Source organism: Rhinolophus ferrumequinum, chromosome 9 (assembly GCF_004115265.2).
Source record: "Rhinolophus ferrumequinum isolate MPI-CBG mRhiFer1 chromosome 9, mRhiFer1_v1.p, whole genome shotgun sequence".
Taxonomy (NCBI): Eukaryota; Metazoa; Chordata; class Mammalia; order Chiroptera; family Rhinolophidae; genus Rhinolophus; species Rhinolophus ferrumequinum.
The window spans coordinates 93,501,651-93,520,994 of NC_046292.1; the positions used below are offsets into that span (position 1 = coordinate 93,501,651).

Genomic DNA, 19,344 nt, shown 5'->3' on the forward strand with positions numbered 1-19,344 from the left:
AGGAGCCACAGGATCTGCAATCCACTGTCCAATGAACCAATCCACCTTGCTAGCTGCAATTCATGCTAGCTTAGCCACGGCAGTTATATTAGTAGCTAATGGCTAACCGGTTACAGCTGATGGCCAACTAGTCACAGCTGATGGCCATCTACTACCCCAGCCAGCACCTTTCCATGTGAGGTCGAGAGCCTGGAAACTGCTCCTGGGACTCTGTCCCCACACTCCACCCCTACAGGTGTCGCCTCACAATCTACACGACAAGTGTCTTCCACTAGGAGCCCTGTGTCAGCAACCTGAAGATGGATGTAATATCCTGGGCACACCCAGGTTTTCTGGACACAGCCAGGATATCTCAGGGCACCACCAGTCTTTCTGGGCACAGCCAGACTTCCTGGACACAGCCAGGGTTTTCAGGGTACCACCAGTCTTTCTGGGCACAGGCAGACTTCCTGGGCACAGCCAGGGTTTCTCATAATTAAGACTGCAGTCTGAGCCAGTGTCAACTAGGGCCAAAACCCTCTGCACATTAGAAGGTGACCAATGTATGGACAGTTCCACGTGGGGCCTCTGGTCCCCATTTGTCCCGTCTGACCGGGTCCCCGCACCCCCGAGTCAAGGTGAAAGGCGTCGGCCTCAAGCGGCTGCATGAAGTCCTGGAGGGACATGGGTCGCACTTTCCCAGACTTCTCCTTTAGGCTTCGCTGGAAATGCTGTTCCAGACATAGCTGTTTCCAAAGGTCCAACAAGAGTGCATCGGATTGTTGTATTTTTTTCCTAATCAACGCCTGCCACCATGAGATCAAACCACATCTGCATGCATGTTACTCTCTGAGGGCCATGACTTGCTCCCTTACTTTTGATTTGGGCTTCCAGGTCTTGACTTCTCGGACCTCCCGTCTTAACTTTCCTTGCCGCTGGCTTTCAACATCCCCCAGGGTGCCATGGCAATGGTAACTTCATGGATCTGCCACCCCACATAGGGTGTAAGAATGGCAACCAAGGATCCAAAATCACTTGCAGGGGCAGAATCCAAAACCAGATCTCTCAGTCTGGTTATAAAAAGCTCGTCATCCGGCCACCGCATATTAGGGTTGAAAATAGCATGTCTTATACCCATTTCACGGATGATTTGAGTAAGTTCCGTATATGACTGCCATTGACTCACAGTGTCTGGAGGCTCGCCAGCCTGTCCCCATACTGTGCGTACCGCAGCAGTGAGCCACTCCATTAGAGTGTGGTTACCCTAGTCTTGGGCCAACTCATGGCAATTCTGTAACCTTTGTCGCAGGGACAGATGTCCCGTCATCAAGGCTAGCTTTTCCATTTCATCTGGGGAGCAGAGAATGCTGTCTGCCCCCTCATCCCGTAAACGTAGTAGCCAAGCCGAGACTGGCTCTCCAGGGCGCTGTTGGTACCGCCTCCCCAGCTCCTGCAACTCAGGGGGAGTGTAAGGGGTGTAGGTTGTGAACTCAGTCACAGCTGGTTACCGGTAGCAACGCCCCCCCGGGGTCCAAATGTTGCTCACGTTTTATCTTTTGCTTCACAATGGGCCGGGAGTGGGGGTTGGGAGCTACACTGTCTCCACTCGCATCCTCTGCCTCTGCCTCAGAGTCTCTACTGTGGGGCCACTCCTCCAACAGGCTGACTGGGTTTCCAGCGCCTCCCCCTGAGGCTGCTGGTCCTGCACCTGAGCTTTCATTAAGCGCGTCTTCCATGTTACGACGCAACGTGGCGAGGAACATCCAGCCCACACGACCGGCTGTACTCTTTGCCTCCTCTGGCAGCTGCTCAGCTAGAACCTGCAGGGCCCTCTCCACACTGTCCGGAGAGCCGTCCATGTCCTCCCACCCCTCCTCGGGGGTCCAACTCCTGAGAACAGTGGCCACCGGTCACCACATACTGTGTGGGGGCCACACGCCCTCCTGCCCAAAGTCAGACTCCATTCCTACCTGGCCAGAATCCTGCTCGCCATGCCAGGAGTCCGATTGGGTGGAGGCCTCGGTGCAAGATATCCACAGTCCTCAGAGCCCCAGGCAGCAGCAGATTACAAAAAAGAAGGCGACACCTTCTATGGCCAAGAGGGTTGTGTTTCATATGGAGGCTCGAGTCTCCCAGGCAGACCAGGCCTCCCGTTCCCGGTGCCGTTCCTCACGGACCTCCCAAAGCTGAGCTTTCACATGTAAACTGCTCCATTACCCCTTTGGGGATTCTGGCCGGTGCCATACCCTACTCACTGTGCCATGTGTCATGCAGGGTCTCTGGTCCCACTCCCCGCACAAGAACGCAGGATGTGGCTAGGCCAAAGAGGAACACCCATGGAGCCATAGGTAGGGGAGTCAGACCACTATATTCTCGGTGGCGGCTGGGTTGTAGACACAGGAAGCAGGAGCCACATGATCTGCAATCCGCCAATCGCTTCTCTGCCAACCAACCAACCCACCTTTCTAGCTACAATCTGTGCTTGCTAGCTTAGCCATGGCAGTTATATTAGTGGCTAATGGCTAACTGGTTACAGCTGACGGCCATCTGCTACCCGAGCCAGCACCTTTCCACGTGAGGTCAAGAGCTTGGAGAATGCTCTATGGGACTCTATCCCCACACTCATATATCTATAACCAAGTATATATTTTTCCCTCTTTACATCCTTGGAAATAATTGGGGTCCTACTAACCCCTTTGGGGACAGACTTGGGCAAGACACTTCAATCACCTGACTCCGAGGCTTCCACTCTAATTTGTGCACCATGGTGGGATGGTCAGTGTGGAGCCAGTATCAAATAATCCACAAGAGATCTGGATATTTTCCTTTCCCCAGTGTGCAGGCGACCTAGTAAATGTACAAGTATCTTTAGGGAAGGCTGGGGGTAGGTTACTGTATATACCTGTGATCACCTTGTATAGACCTTCCTCCAAGAGACTGTCCTTGCCTCAATCTAGGAGTTCTGGGTCTGTGAACTGCCTTACATGTAGACACTGTTATTAGGACATGAATTCTCACCACAGTGATTCAGGTTAGGTTTCTGCTCACCAAAATTAGACTCTTCCTCTTGTGTATACCAAGTATCTTCTTGGTAAACTGCCCATCTATTTCACTTGTAGCAATTAGATCAATTAGCCACTGCAGATCTATGATTACCATTCTCACTGTAACTTCTTATGGTAATTCTGCCCACCTTGGCACCATCAACTGGCTTCTGCCACTTTCAAGTGCAGAATCTTTGTGGGGACAGAGTCCCAGAGAGCAGTTTCCAGGCTCTCGGCCTCACATGGAAAGGTGCTGGTTCAGGTAGTAAATGGCCGTCAGCTGTGGCTAATTGACCCTCAGCTATTACCAGTTAGCCAATCAGCCCCTGATATAACTGCCGTGGCTGCGCTGGTTGGTGAGTCGGGTAGAGTGAGTCAGTTGGTTGGCAGGCAGAGAAGCAGACAGCAGGTTGCAGGTTGTGTGGCTCCAGCCTCCAGTGGGACTATAGTGCCAATAGTGAGACTATAGTGGTATGACTCCCCTACCGATGGCTCCGTGGGTGTTCCTTTTTGGCCTAGCCATATCCTGCGTTCTTATGTGGGGAGCGGGATTAGAAGCCCCGCAGGCCACCTCACACGACAAATGGCGGAGCGAGCAGGGTCTCCTGCACAACAATCTTCCATCATAATCTCTGGCCTATAGATGTCAGACAGATAGTGCTTTTCAGCTGGCTGGTGCTGTATTATCAGCTGAATACTGTGGTTAAGAAAGTGTCCTCTAGGCCCTAGTGGGAAAGGGAATGCAGGAAAGGGACATGATTAGAAGGTAGTTAATCAAGTTGCACCTAATATGTACATTCCAACTTTGCAATTGTCTTGGGCCATTAGGAAGTTACCAGTATTTGAGCCTCCCTGACTGTAAGGCACAGTTGAGTCCAGGCTTCAATTAGCCAACAAAGTAGACTCAAGCCAACATATTAAATTCCAAATCATTAATGCATATACCTATAACAATAAATACAGCCAAATCAACCCTCATATTTCATTTTTATTGGTATAGCAGCCTTATAATACATTCCTATATATGCGCCCCAGCCACCAGCAGATAATAATTGGCAAAACCTTGCAACTCTTTTGGTGGATACACTATCTCCTCCAAAATAGGTCTTGTGTTCCTCCATTTGGGCTCTGCCGCGATCTAATTCTCATACAGGCCTGGAGGTAATTAGCAATAGTAGGAACTTATGGTTGAGAAGAATCAACATCCTTTTATTAACAAATTCCCAGGTGCATTCATGAAGGGCATTTATGCACAGGGAAGGGATTGCCTGATCTCAAGGGTGCAGCGGAATTTGGAGGTTTAAACTTTTTATCTTATCTTCTTCTGTGTCTGCCCAAATGACTCCATTCCACCTCTCAGGTTTCCCCACTCTTTCCCCACCAGTACTAATACGTTAGAGTATGTTAGAGTAAGAGCCCTAGGGTATTGCCCTGCAACTTTACAACCCGTGTATCAGGCTCCAGAGTTTATACCTCAGCCATATCTGCTGTATGACTACAGACTGTGAGGAATTCCTACAAAGCTGTCAGGCTTTCTAACTGTCTGAGTGTATTCTGAGTAAATAATCACAATCTTCAGTTTCTCCTTTTCTCCTTTAACATTTTTTAGTGCCAACAGAAATAACCAGCTGACCTTATGATCCTTGTTATGCCTATTGCAGCCATAGCCAAAGGGTCATAGGCATTTGACCTCCATTGCTAGTCCTCCACCTGTACTTGATCTCATGACACTACTGAGACAATTCGAATAACTAGGATGTGCTACATGCTGCAGCTGACCAGATTCTCAATTCCTCGTAACAAAGTTATTGTATATTCCTCCAGTATATGAGCAATCCAATGCCAGAATTTCATTTTGAGGGTTTGTTTCCTGGGACCATTTCTGGTACAAATTACCATGTCAGTTAAATGTTACAGATGTTGATCTCAAATGCTGTAATTGAAAAGAGTTTAATAAAAGAACTGTTTTTAAATATATGAGCAAAAATAGAGTATATAAATGATAGATATATAAATGTATAGAGTATATAAATGATAGATGATTAATAAACAGATGCTAGCCAATGGTGATGATTATGGTGATGATAGATATTGGCATGCAGGGACTCAGCCCCCACTCCCCATACAAGAACGCAGGACATGGTGAGTCCAAAAAAAAATACGAAAGGAGCCATGGATAGGGGGTTCATACCTCTATTTCTCTCTGGTGGCTGGGTTGGAGACACAGGAAGCAAACATCCGCCAGTACCCCAACAAGGGGTCTTCCTGCACCCCAGTCTCACTGGCAGCCGGGTGAGACACAGGAAGTAGGATACACACAATCCGCAATGTAATCTGCTTGCTAACCCCACTTGCTAGCTGCAATATGCCGTCCGCTTCTTTTCCAACCAACCAACCAACCAACTAACCTCCTAGCGTAGCCACAGCAGTTATATTAGAGGCTAATGGCTAACCGGTAACAGCTGATGGCCACCCAGCCACAGCGGATGGCCATCTGATTACAGCTGAGGGCCATCTAAGAACCGAGCCAGCACCTTTCCATGTGAGGCAGAGACCCTGGAAATCGCTCTCTGGGTCTCTGTCCCCACACTCCACCCTTCCCAGGTCTCACCTCACAATCTACACAACAAGCGTCTTCCACGAGGGGCACTGTGTCAGGAACCCAGCTCCCGAGAAAAAGCCCCAGTCCAGTTCAAGTAATGTTCCAGGGGTTGTCTCTCTATGTCCACCCACTTTCTGGGCTCAGCCCTGGTTTCTCAGGGTACTGCCAGTCTTTCTGGGCACAGCCAGGGTTTCTCAGGGTACCGTGATGGAATAATAGTGGTTCACAGCCAAGGTGCTTACATATTCTCAATGGTAGCTGGTCAAGACACAGGAAGCAAACATCTGCCAGTACCCCAACGAGGGGTCTTCCTGCACCCTAGTCTCACTGGCAGCCGGGCAAGACACAGGAAGTGGGATCCACACGATCCACAATGTAATCTGCTTGCTAACCGCACTTGCTAGCCGAAATCCCCCATCCGCTTCTTTGCCAACCAACAAACCAACTAACCCCCTAGCGTAGCCACAGCAGTTATATTAGTGGCTAATGGCTAACCGGTAACAGCTGATGGCCACCCAGCCACAGCGGATGGCCATCTAATAACCGAGCCTGCACCTTTTCACGTGAGGCCGAGAGCCTGGACTGTTCTCTGAGACTTTGTCCCCACAGATATACATAAATAAATACATAAGTATATACATATATAGGTACATAGATGGATGATAGATATGTACATGTAGGTACATATATATATATACATATGTACATACATAGACAGATGATGGATGGATTGATTGATAAATAGATTATAGATATATAGATATATATATATATATATATATATACACATACATAAATACGTACATAGGTAGATAGATACATAGATAGACAGATGATAGGTGGGTAGATAGACAGACAGACAGATGACATAGGAGGGGTTCAGGGAAACCCATTAGGAAAAACTGAAGTATCATGAAGTATCTCATTTCAACATTACACTAGCAGGGAGCCATTACACTCTTAGGCCTGAAGGAGCAAGGCCTGTTACTGAAATGCATCACGTAAAAAGAGTTATGGCTTTCACAGAGTGATGTAGTCAAACCATATAGCATTGGATGGAGCCAAAGGACAAACAGCCCAACCTCACTTGTCTCCTGACAGCTTTGCAAGCAATCTCATTGACACAGAGCATATGAATGATCCTCCTGGCAGCAGGGCAAAAGGGAGAAGGGTGGGGAAAGGTCCAGTAGAAAATACCCAGCATATTGTCAAATCAAAACTGTCCCTTGCCAGATCACTAGAAAATCACCATCCAGAGCCAAACAACAAGGTGCAGTAGGTCAAGGTGGGAGGCGGGAGCCAAGCCCACCAGTATCACTGCTGCTTTCTTACTCCAGATCACTTTTCTCCTGTCATGACCCTTACAGTCCTCAAATACTCTGACAAAGACAACCAAAAAGTAATCCGGTATTCTCATAATTTTCATTGTACATACATGTATCCTGTTAGTGAAGCTATGTCTAACCTCTTCTATGCCCTGTTTCCCTAGAGCCATCATTGCTGTCAGTGAGCTGCCTAATCTGAGAAATTCATGTGTGTTTAGGAGGTAACTAATGCTAATTACTCTATGTATTTTTTATATTATAGAAGAGTGTAAAGCAGATAGTACTCCCCGTGTGGTGCTTATGCCTGTACATGGATTAATCAGCATCATCTCATTAGGAATAGAACTACTCTGTGCCCTTGAAATAGCCATGTAGTAGTTTCAAAAGTAAAGAGACCAAATAATATAAAGCACTTTATTTAGAAAAGAACAACCTGATAGAAAGGGTAATTCAATAAAATGAGAACAACACCCTTATTTTATCAGTAGGAAGCACATCTTTAAAAATTCCAATACTGTATTCCTTTTAAAAATCTTCCAAATGAGGGTGAAATTGCATTATGAATTATAAAAAGTTGGGTTTAAAAACTCATATTCTGGAAAGTTGAGTAGTCTGCCTCTAATAGAGTGGGGGGGGGATGCTTACCAAGAAACAGAATTATACTGCATTTCCCTGAAAATAAGACCTAGCTGCACCATCAGCTCTAAGCATCTTTTGGAGCAAAAATTAATATAAGACCCAGTCTTATTTTACTACAATATAAGACCAGGTATATAATATAATATAATGTAATGTAATGTAATGTAATGCAATATAGTATAGTATAGTATAGTATAATATAATAATATAATATAATATAATATAATATAATATAATATAATATAATACCAGGTTTTATATTAAGTTTTGCTCCAAAGATGCATTAGAGCTAATGGTCCAGCTAGGTCTCACTTTCGGGGAAACACGGTAGAGATATTTGTAAACTAGAAATGAGGCAGAAAGTTTAGTAAAATAAAATGGCTGAAATGGAATATACCTGCAAGAAATATTTGCCTTACCCAATGAGAAATCCAAAGCCATATAGCATTAGGGTCAATTCTGGGTAAAACTCTGAAATGAGAAAAGTTGGTATTTGTTAATATTATTTCTGCGTCCTTTCTCCACTCAAGGAAGGTTTGCAAACCTTCCTTGACCTCATAGATACTGTGTTTCCTTCTTCCCATCCCCTCTCCCTCCTCATCCTCTTTCTTCCCTTTACTCTCCCTCCACCCTTTCCCATCTCCATCTTTTTCACAGTGGCTGCCCTATCCTATCCCTTTCATACTCCATTTAGATTCTAATTTCAAGAATCAGGTAAGTATCTAAGCAATTCCATTGATGCTAAAAATTGCTAATAAGCTGTATTATGTTATAACTTTATGAATTGTTACCATTTCACAGATGACAATGACTTTTAAAAAAATTAGATCAAAGTGGTGTAATTGTAGAATTTGAAACAATAAGTGGGAGTTGTATGTTTCGGTGCGGGTGGGTCATAAACATTCTAGTCAACAAAGCACAACAGGGTGGGTCATAAACATTCTAGTCAACAAAGCACAACATATATCTCATGCCTGCTATAAGGTAGCACTCCATAAAACTTAAAAATGCAAATACGGGTTAGACACAAACTCAATTAATTAAGAAAGCTCTCAAAATACAATCTCCTTATAAATGAAATAGGTACAACCCATTTCATCAGTAAATCACTTCAATCATATATATGCTTCTAAATCTGTTTAAACTCTCACAGAACATAGAGAAATTAAAAAATTCACATTACTCTTATCATTCTGTATACTGCTGATATCAAAAATAACACAAAAAAGAAAAAATGTAGGATTTTTGCTATTAGAATAGCTTTCCAGAGAAATCATTCAAAAGCAATAAGAAGAAATAGAGGTGCAAGTTCCATCTTTGACAAAATAAGGATACATCACTAATGCCTATTCACAATAATTGAGAATGGGCTGCCAAGTGTCCACCTTGAAAAATATTCATTAATCTTATAGATGAGTAAGATAAAAGAATTCTAAATAAATGAAAGTGAGTATTGTTTGGTTACTGAAAAGTAATTTATCATGAAGATGACAGATTAGGTCAATTCTATGCCTACTGCACACCAGGATCACACCAAAATTGCAAATAAATTATGAACAATCAACCTTAATAATCATCAGAACACTAGCTGAACAGAACCATTATAACTAATGATATGAAGAAGAGGCCACATAGAGACTGGTAGGAGGGGCAGAGATGCAAAATTGGCTGGCCCCAAACCCACAGGCAGAGGTTGAACGATGGGAGGGTTACCTCGGTGGCAGATGTTACCCTGAAGAGAGAGGGGTTCCCCAGCCTCATGCCAGGCTCCCCAGGCCAGGGGACCTGTGCCTGGGAGAGAAGTTCCCATGGAATCTGACAGTGAAAATCAGCAAGGACTCTGTCTGCCCTTCCTGATGGGGTGGAAGTTGGCTGGAAATCCAGACACCCTCTTGTAGAGCCGACACATGGACTTGCTCACTCATAGGCATGTACCTGGTCTCCAGTGGAAGCGTAGCAGCTCAGAAGGCCCAGGGACATGCCAGGAAGGACTGAACTGAGTGCCTTTGGTGTGGGAACTGGAGGGACTTGAGTCACTGTTGGCCCTGTGTGAAGCCTGCACACATGTGGCTTACAGGGAGGGGCACCATCTTTTCTGGGTTAAGCCCTCCCCAAAGGGCCAAGCTTAGGACCATATTGGTCTGCTGGAATCAGTGTATGTGCAATGCTTTGGTGATGCCCTGGGTCTCTGCCCTCCACACAGCTAGTGCTACATCACCCAGGATATCTTGCCAGGATATGTGCTGGCCCCATCCCACAGGCTGCACAATGAAGTGGGCAGATGGCCTCTAGTGGCCAGGTAAACATTTGCTAGAGAGCATTAAGCACAGATTTGCTTCACAGCATAGACAAGTGGTGGCTTGGTGGGCCTGGGATAGGTGGTGGCTGACCACCAGTGTTCTCAGGGTATTTTTGTGGGATGGTCCTGGGCCCAACATTACTGTAGAAGCTGATACTGCACTAAATTTGTAGAAACCACCCACCACACACTTTAGCTCCCTGGAATCCTGCCTCACCCACCTAAAGCTGCACTGCCAGGGGAACTCTGGGCCCCTAACTGGCCAGCCCCATCCCAATAAGCCACAGAGGGGGGATTTTTACAGCAAGGGACAATCCACAATGGCCCAGAGAGATTTTGGTGATGCATAGTGACCCAAAAATTGCACCACAGCCACTTGGACGTAGCTCTCGGGAATTTGTGAGTCTGAGGTGGTGGTGGGCTCCAGTGTTCTTGGGGCACTGGGCAAAGGGCACTGGCATAAAATCTTAATCTGCATTAATGTTGTAAAAACACCAGTCATGTCTTGTGATTCCCTTAAACTCCACCTCATCCAGCTCGTGTTGCATAGACGAGGTCAATCTCAACACCGGGTCAACCAGCCCAGCATGTGCACCTAAGGAGCCTCTGGGTGGGCCTTATGGGCAGCTGGTGGGTGACAACAGGCCTAGGGGGGCCCTGGGTGTTTTGCTAAGCTTCCTCAGCCCCAATATCCGTAGCAGCCAGTCTCAGTTCACAATGAAGCCACACCCACAGGCATCCAAGTCCAGCACAGGCAGCAGCCAACCACATATAGCTTAGTAGCTCCTTCCAGGAAGCCACAGGACAGTCACAGGCAAGACTGGAATTGCCCTGCACAGGAGCCCTACCCAAGAGACACCAGAAAAACACACATGGAAGCCAGCCTCAGACCACACCAGAATACTACCTGGTTAGCCCCAAAAGTGGCACACCCAAAGGGGGTGTCTCACCAGACATAAGAGCCCAGGCACAAAGGCCTCCTCTGAGTGGTCACTCCCTGCACAGCAGCTCATACACTGTGGGTGCAGCCAGTCCTCATGGTTAGTCAGCCTGGGAGTCAATCCCGCCCACTGATGTGTGCCAAAAGCAATCAAGGTTCAACTACAACAGAATAACACACACAACACACAAGGGACACTCCTGGAAAACACACACAGTAGATTAGGGAAATTGCACAATTCAACTACACATGACACATACTAGATAAGAGTACCCAGCAAAGACTGAGAGACAGAGATCTACCTAATGCATAGAAGCAAACACAGCAGGGAATCCAGAATGAGGAAACAAATAAACAAACAAACAAAAACACTCATCCTAAATAAAAGAACAGGAGAAACCTCCAGAAATAGAACTAAATGAAATGGAGGTGACCAACCTACCAGAGATAGATTTTAAACATATTATAAGAATGCTTACGGAATTTAGTGAGAATTTCAACAAAAGATAGAAATCATCAAGAAGGACATAGAAACCATGAAAAAGAAGCAGTCATAAATGAAAATGAAAGGAAGTATATACTAGAAGGAATCACCAGCAGATTAGATGAAGCAGAGGATCAAATCAGTGATGTAGAACACAAGGTAGCAGAATACACAAATCAGAACAACAAAAAGAAAAAAGAATGAAAAACAATGAATATAGTTTAAGGGACCCATGGGGCAACATCAAGTGCAACAACATTTGCATCATAAGACTACCAGAAGGATAAGAGAGGGAGCAAGGGATCAAGAATCTATTTGAAGAAATAATGACCAAATTTTCCCTAAACTGGTGAATAAAATTGACATACAAACCAGGAAGCACAGAGTCCCAAACAGACCTACAACAAGACACATCATAGTTAAAATGATAAAGGTTAAAGACAAAGAGAAAATCCTAAAAGCAGCAAGAGAAAGACAACTAGTTACTCACAAGGGAGCTCCTATAAGACTATCAGCTTATTTTTCTACAGAAACTTTGCAGGCCAGAAAAGAGTGGCAAGAAATATTCAAAGTAATGAAAAACAAGGGTTTATAACAAGACTGCTCTACTGAGCAAGGCTATCATTTAAAATTGAAGGAGAGATAAAAAGCTTCAAAGATAAGAAAAACCTAAAAGAATTCATTACCACCAAGCCAGTATTACAAGAAATGTTAAAAAGGCTTCTTAAAGCAGAAGAATGGAGAAAACAAATAAAGAATGGAGAAAACAAAAATACAAATAATAAAATGTCAATAGCCATGTATCTATCAATAATCACATTAAATGTAAATGGATTAAATGCTTAAAATCAAAAGACATAAGGTAGCAGAGTGAATAAGTAAACAAGACCTGTGCACATGCTGTCTACAAGAGACCCACCTCAGATTGAAAGACACACACAGACTGAAAATAAAGGGGTGGAAAATGATATTTCACACAAATGGAAATGAGAAAAAAGTTAGGGTAGCAGTACTTATATTGGAAAAGTAGACTTTAAAATGAAGACTATAATAAAAGGCAAAAAAGGACATTACATGATAATAAAGGGATCAATCCAAGAAGAGGACATAACCCTCGTAAACATTTATGCACATAACATAGGAACACCTAAATATATAAAATAAATATTGACAGACGTAAAGGCAGAGACCAACAGTAACACAATCATACTGTGTTTCCCCAAAAATAAGACCTAGCCAGACAATCAGCTCTAATGCATCTTTTGGAGCAAAAAGTAATATAAGACCTGGGCTTATATTGCTATAATATAAAAACAGGTCTTATATAATATAGTATAATATAAGATTGGGTCTTATATTAATTTTTGCTCCAAAAGACACATTAGAGCTTATTGTCCAGCTAGGTCTTATTTTCGGGGAAACATAGTAGAAGGGGACTTTAAGATCCCACTAACATAAATGAATAGATCTTCCAGACAGAAAATCAACACGGAAATGGCGGGTTTAAATGACATATTAGACCAGATAGATTTAATCAATATTTTTAGAGCATTTCACCCCAAAGCAGTAGAATATACCTTCTTTTCAAGTGCACATTAAACATTTTCCAAGATACACCACATGTTAGGCCACAATAAGTCTCAATAAATTTAAAAAGATTAAAATCATATCAACCATCTTCTCTAATCACAGTGCTATAAAACTAGAAATCAAGTACAAGAAAAAAACTGAAAAACACTCAAACACGTGGAGACTAAATAACATGCTACTAAGTAATGAATGGGTCAATAATGAAATCAAAGAAGAAATCAAAAGATACCTTGAGGCAAACAAAAAAACAAACAAAAAACGAAAACACAATGACCCAAAATCTATGGGAAACAGCAGCAAAAGCAGTCCTGAAAAGGAAATTCATAGCAATACAGGCCTATAAAAACAAAACAAAACAAAACAAAACAAACAACAAAAAAGAAAAATCTCAAATAAACAGTCTATCTTTACACCTAAGAGAACTGGAAAAACAATGGCAAAATAAGCCCAAAGTGAGTACAAGGAAGGAAATAATAAAGATCAGAGTGGAAATAAAATAGAGACCAAAAAACAAAACAAAAAAAAAACAATGAAACCAAGAGCTGGTTTTTCGAAAAGATAAATGAAATTGAAAATCCTTTAACCAGACCCCTTAAGAAAAAAAGAGAGAGGACATGAATAATAAAATCAGAAATGAAAGAAGAGAAATGACAACCAACACCACAAAAATACAAAAAAAAAAAAAAGGAAAGAAAGAAAGAAAAAGATAAAAATACTATCAGCAACTATATGCCAATAAATGAGACAATCTGGAAGAAATGGATAAATTCCTAGAAGCGTACAATCTTCCAAGGCTAAACACAGAAGAAACAGAAAATCTGAACAGATTGACTACTACCAATGTAATTGAATCAGTAATCAACAAGCTCTCAACAAACAAAAGCCCTGGAGCAGATGGTTTCACAGACGAAATTTACCAAACATTCAAAAAAGAATTAACAACTATTGCCCTCAAACTAGTTCAAAAAGTCAAGGGGGAAGGAAGGCTCCCAAGCTCATTGTACAAGGCTGCCATTACCCTGATCCCAAAATCAGACAAAGACATTACAAAAAAGAAAACTATAGGCCTATATCCCAAATGAGCACAGATGCAAAAATCCTCAATAAAATATTAGCAAACGAAATTCAGCAATACATTACAAAGATCCTACACCACGATCAAGCGGAATTCATTCCTGGAATGCAAGGTTGTTTCAATAACCACAACTCAATTAACGTGATACAGCATATAAACAAAATGAAAAATAAAAATAATATCGTCATATCAATAGATGCAGATTAAGCATTTGACAATATCCAACATCCATTTATGATAAAAACTCTCAACAAAATGGGAATAGAAGGAACATATCTCAACATGAATTTAGTAAAGTAGCAGGATACAAAATTAGTATTTTGAAATTGTATTTTTATACACCAATAATGATCTATTAGAAAGAGAAATTAAGAAAAAAATCCCATTTACAATTGCATCAAAAAAAATACTTAGGAATAAATTTAACCAAGAAAGTAAAAGACCTGTGCTAAGAAAATGATAAGACATTGAAGAGAGAAATTAAAGAAGATACAAATAAATGGAAACACATACCATGCTCATGAATATGAATTAATATACTACCCAAAGCAATACATAGATTCATTGCAATCCCTGTCAAAATACCAATGACATTTTTCACAGAACCAGAACAAATAATCCTAAAATTTATATGGAAGCATAAAAGACCCGGAATAGCAATGACAGTCCTGAAAAATAAGAACAAAGTGGGAGGTGTCATGCTACCTGATATCAAACTATATCACAAGGCCATAATGCCTATATGATCATTTAATCTATGACAAAGGAAGGAAAAATTAACATTGGGGTAAAAACAATTGATTTAATCAATGGTGTTGGGAAAACTGGACAGATATATGCCAAAAGATGAAACTGGACCACCTGCTTATGCCATATACAAGAAAAAACTCAAGATGGATTAAAGACTTAAATGTAAGATCCGAAACCATAAAACTCCTAAAAGAAAATATCAGAAGTAAACTTGCAGACATTACCCTTAATATTTTTACTGATATATTCCCTTAGGCAAGGGAAGCAAAAGAGAAGTCAACAAATGGGCCTACATCAAACTAAAAAATTTTTTCACAGCAAAGGAAACCATCAACAAAACTAAAAGACATCCACTGAATGGGAGAAGATATTTGCCAGTGATACATCTGACAAGGGATTAATACCAAAATTTATTAAAAAAAAAAAAAAAAAAAAAAAACTCATACAGCTCAAGACCAAAAAAAGAAAGAAACCAATTAAAAAATTGGCAGAGGACATGAAGAGACATTTCTCTGAAGAGGACACACAGATGGCCAATGGACATATGAAAAGATGCTCAACATCACTGATCATCAGAGAAATGCAAATAAAAACCACAGTGAGATACGATCTCACTCCTGTCGGATTTGCTATCATCTGTAAATCAACAAACAAGTGTTGGTGAGGATGTGGAGAAAAGGGAACCCTCATGCACTGTTGGTGGGATTGCACATTAGTGCAACCACTATGGAAAACAGTATGGGGTTTCCTCAAAAAACTAAAAATAGAACCACCTTATTACTCAGCAATTCCACCCCTGGGTATCTACCCAAAGAAATCCAAAACACTAATTCAAAAAAATATATACACCCCTGTGTTTACTGCAGTGCTATTCACAATAGGCAAGATATGGAAACAACCGAAATGCCCATCAATAGATGATTGGAAATGAATCTGTGGTATATTTATAAAATGGAGTATTATTCTGCCATAAGAAAAGAATGAAATCTTACCATTTGCAATAAAATGAGTGGGCCTAGAGAATATTATGCTAAGTGAAATAAGTCAAGCTGAGAAAGACAAATACCATATGATCTCACTTAAATGTGGAATCTAAAGAACAGAATAAACAAGCAAACAAAACAAATAGGCACAGAGATACAGAGAAAAAAACTGATGGTTGCTAGATGGGAGAGGGGTTGGGAGATGGGGTAGAAGGTGAAGGGATTAGAAAGTACAAATTGGTAGTCACAAAATACTCATGGGGATATGAAATACAATACGGGGAATATAATACAGTATGGGGAATATAATCAACAATGTTGTATCAATTATTTAGGGTGCCAGATGGCTACTGGACTTATCTGGGGAATCACTTCATAGATTGTGTAGATACCTGACTGCTGCACTGCATACCTGAAGCTGATGTAGAATAACATTGAATATCAACTATAACTATATATACAGAGGGTGCCACAAAAATGTATACACATTTTAAGAAAGGAAAAAACTATTAAAATTGTAATACTCGATATATACTGATAACAAAAGATGAATATAAATCATGTTTGACTTCTGCAATTACAAGAGGTGCTCAAAGTTGTTACCATTAGCGTCCAGACCTTCTGAATATGGCAATCTACTGCTTGAGCAACGTTGACCAAAGTGTCCACTTGTATACATTTTTGGGGGACTCCCAGTGTGTATGTGTGTGTGCATGTGTGTGTGTGTACATGGGATGTAAAGTACAGCATAGGGAATATAGTCAATGGTACTGTAACAGCTATAGAGGATGTCAGAGTGTTATTTGACTGGGAGGGAGGTAAAAATGTCTAATCATTATGTTGTTTTGTAAACCTGAAACTAATTTTAAAAAAAGAAAACTAGTTTATCACAACCAAGAATGCTTATCCCAGGAATAAAAATAAAAAGAAAATAAATGTAAATTTATTTATATTATTAATTATTTAATTATCTAACTATATAACATTATATTAACTGTTTTTTAAAAATCATCTTATCATCTTAATAGATGGAGAGAAAATAGTCACTAAAATTGAAAATTTACAGATGATTATAAATAAAAAGAACTATTTACAACTAGTAATAGAAGAGATATCTTTTAATTTGATAAAAGACAGTCATTAAAAGTAGAGCAAACATCATGTATAGAAATGTAGAAGCATTTTTATTAAAATCAGAAATAAGGCTAATATGTTCTGTTTCACTATTTCTGTTTGACATTGAAATAAAAACCCTAACCATGTAATATAGCATATAATACATTGTATCGTACAGAATCTACAGAAATACTATTAAAACTAATAAGAAACTTCAGCAAGATTGCTGGAATATAAAAACAACTCATAAAATAATACAATATAACATAAAAATTCAAAAATTGAAATAAAAAGAATATCTAATTTCCAACAGCAATGAAAACCAAACATAGATATATATCTAACAGAAGTTACAAGAGGCTTTTCTGTTAATGATTACTGAACATTATTAAAAGGCAAGAAAAATTAGAGAACTGGATAAAGAGAAAGCTAAAATATCAATTCTCCCTTATTTAAACTATAAGTTAAGGACAATTACAGTAAAAAATACTAGCAAAATTTTGTGGAATTTGGTAAGCTGATCCTGATATGAATACGAAAGGAAAAAAAGAAGGACAAGGAAGAGCTAAGAAATTTTGAAAAAGAACAGGAAGAGGAAATTACTTTAACAGACAGAAAGACTTATGAAGCTGCTGTAATTAACATAGTATTTTATTGGCACCTGGATAGCCTAATACACAAATGAAGCAGAATCCATAAATAAAGTTGAGTATATATGAAAAGTTGATACATAACAGCACTGGTATTAAAAATATGATTAATAGTTCTTGAACAATAGGTTATCAAATGGAAAAATAAAATTATATGCCTACTTTATCATACACACACACACATACACACACACACACACACACACACACACACACACACAGATGAATATAAAGGAGAGTGTATTTTCTAATCCTGGGGTAATATGTAATTTCTTCAACATGACACAAAAAATACACTATTCATACAGGGGAAAAAGAATTAAGTTTAACTATACATAAAAGTAAAACTTTTCTATGACAAAGGAGACTTTTTCTTAAAGCCAGAAACCTGGTAGACATGTTTGCAATAAATATCCATATAAGTATCCATAATACAAAAGAACTCCTATGAATCGCTAAGAACATGACGAAGAATCCAAAAGAAACTGTAGAAAGTTTATGAACAGGAAATTCACAAAAGAGAGAACCCAAATGGACACTGGCAATATGAAAAGATTTTCATCCTTACTAGAAATCTGAGCAGTGCAAATTGCATGAGATACAATTTTACACTTATTAGCTGGGCAAATTTTTTTAAATTTGAAAATACCACTGGCAAGGATATGAAGTACTAAAAATGCATATACTCATATGCTGATAGAAACATAAAGTATTTAAATCACTTTGGAGAAAAATTGACAATATCTAAATATTAAATAATGAAGATATGTATAACCTAAAAACCCAGCAATTCCATTTCTAGCTTAAGTCAAGAAAAAAGTTCACGAATTCACAAGGAGACCAACAAGAAGTTTCACTATAGTATTTTTTTTATGGAAAAAGATGGGAGGAAATGATAATAAATTAATTATAAAGCATATGTATTAATATGAACAGTATATAATGAATAGTATATATGAATAGTATATAAAGCATATGTATTAATATGAACAAATCTAAATAAATGTAATATAGAAAGAAAAAAGATAGACTAATATGTATATTATGATAATATTCACTTAGAGTTTGATAACATGCAAAGTACTACATATATATTATTTACACAAATATAAAAGATGAAAATGTACAAGGTAATAAAAATGCAAAATTGTAAATAATACCTATTTCTGAGGAATTCAGAGGAAATGGAATTAGGAGTTTGGGGGCTTCAACTGTATTGTATTTACAAAAACAATAAAATATAAAATAAATAAAATAAAACTAAGGCATTACAGGAAACTTTAAGATTTGGTAAAGCTGGGTGGTAGATAGGTATACATTTGTTCTATTATTCTCTATACTTTTACATTTATTTACATTATTTTATAATTAAAAATGTGTAATTCGTGCTCGCTTCGGCAGCACATATACTAAAATTGGAACGATACAGAGAAGATTAGCATGGCTCCTGCGCAAGGATGACACGCAAATTCGTGAAGGGTTCCATATTTTTGTTAGAACTAAAGAACACAATTACCAAAATTAAGAACTCACTTGAAGGAATTACCAGCAGGTTAGATGAAGCAGAGGATCGAATCAGCGACTGAGAAAACAAGCTAGCAGAGATCAGCCAAACGGAACAACAGAAAGAAAAAAGAATAAAAAACAATGAGGATGGCTTAAGAGACCTCTGAGATAACATCAAGTGCAACAACATGCACATCATAGGAATACCAGAAGGTGAAGAGAGGGAGCAAGGGATCCAGAACATATTTGAAGTAACAATGGCTGAAAACTTCCCTAACCTGGTGCAGGAAACTGACATACAAGCACAGGAAGTGTAGAGAGTTCCAACCAGGATGCACCCACACAGGCCCACACCAAGACAC

At 40.2% G+C, this 19,344-nt stretch overlaps 1 non-coding gene across 1 annotated transcript; it reads left to right on the forward strand.

Annotated features, from left to right (window-relative positions):
* The first annotated feature begins 18,861 nt into the window (after positions 1-18,861).
* Positions 18,862-18,968, forward strand: LOC117027906 (U6 spliceosomal RNA). Its single transcript, XR_004424021.1, has one exon. It is a non-coding gene; the product is annotated as a U6 spliceosomal RNA (small nuclear RNA).
* Positions 18,969-19,344: the final 376 nt, after the last annotated feature.